The sequence below is a fragment of the Cryptomeria japonica genome, chromosome 2, assembly GCF_030272615.1.
Source record: "Cryptomeria japonica chromosome 2, Sugi_1.0, whole genome shotgun sequence".
In the NCBI taxonomy this organism is placed as follows: Eukaryota; Viridiplantae; Streptophyta; class Pinopsida; order Cupressales; family Cupressaceae; genus Cryptomeria; species Cryptomeria japonica.
In genome coordinates, this window is record NC_081406.1 from 637,686,332 (window position 1) to 637,688,100 (window position 1,769).

A 1,769-nucleotide genomic window follows, 5' to 3' on the forward strand; every position below is an offset into this window, starting at 1 on the left:
ACTTCTTGCAAAAAAGAATAATGTAAAACCAACGAAAAGGGTAGTATGATTGTACAAAATTCTATATAGGGGTTCTTAAGGGCCCTTAATTTTTTTTGTTTGTAAAAATTGACAATAACAAAGTATATGTTAAAAGTCATCTCTAGGTCCTCCTAGACATAACTGTGAGGTTATTTTCACAATTTAGGGTTCTTGTAAAAAGTTAACCTCAAAGATCCCCTTAGAAAATTATTCACCTATAAGATCAAACTCACTAAAAACTCACAAGGACAAGCATTAGATGTATTAATTCATGTCGGGTTCACCAAAAATGTATTTCATACAAATGATATAACTGAAATGTGCATCAAACAAGCTTAAAAAAAACCAAATATATGCAAACTTCATACTGATCTATGTAATGTGTTGGTAGATTGAATGTGGTTGCTTATCATTCTAGTAGCATGGTGGTATGATTGAGATAATAGATTGATAAATGATATCACAAGGCTACGAAAATGATAGATTCAATAGAAAGTTGGACACATAAGAATATGCTAATGAAAGATTGCTCAATGGGATTAGAGGCCTCTCATTTATAGATTTTTCAAGAGGAAAAAAACAAGGGTCTAGACACATTGATTAATAGACAACTAGGATTGATAAAGGATTAGGCTTTGAATTATGGTTGTACTCACGTGACAAGTGCCCCATGATGTGTAAGAGCTAGGTTTGAGGGATGGAGGTCTCACAATTGATTAATTAGAAAAGAGGGCTAGGAGATCAATGATGGAGATTGGATATAGAAAAATGGGATGTATAAGATTTGGTGGGATATTTTGCAAAAGGTATGTTAGGAGGAAAGATTTGATCTTAAAAGTTGAGATTTGCTTTATAAAAGAGACAATACTTGTCTTTTTGCACACTTCGAAGGAGGCATGGGAGTTTAAAATTAGAATATTTGAAAATGGAATCTTTTCACTTGCACACAAGATTAGAGATTAATCAATTAATTTGTACTAATTAATTGATTTAGTTGGATGATTTCGAGGATAAGATTGACTTAATTAAAGGTTGATGATAAATGTAAGGATACATTAATTACATAAATGATCACTATTTATTTAATTAATGGTTTAAAACAAGGTGGGATAAAGCGTGTTCGGGTGTAGACTAATTTAGACGTCTATAAATACATAAAAAGATGTCATATTGTTTCTTTCAAATTTAATTTAGAGAAGATATTGATATATAATTATGTTGAAATACATGACAATGGTGAAGAGATATTGATTTTGTCACATCATTACCAATTTAAGACCCTTGCTCCTTCCATGACATTAATTAGCACACAATGCTCTTTTATTAATGAAGAAATATTAGATATCATTTGTGAAATGAAATTATTGTTCTTTTGTTTTAGATAAAATGTTTGTTTCTTTTATTTAAGATAAGATTATTATTTTAGAAACTATATTCATTTTCTCTTGTTTAAATACCGAGATTTAATGATTATAATTATAGATATTTTATTATTTTGATATAAATTAATTTGTCAGATTTATAAATTAATTTTATGATGATTTTATTATATAAATAAAATATATCAAGCTTTTGGTATTTTTTTTATATTTAATATTTTTTAAATTAAATTAAATATAATTTGACCTTACCTTAATTTGAAACGAAGACGATATTATGAGAATGAATGGTCCACTTAACACTCATTGCATCTAGATGATGCTCCCAAGAGTGAAGTATTGAGACTTTCCGGGAGGTCACCCATCTCA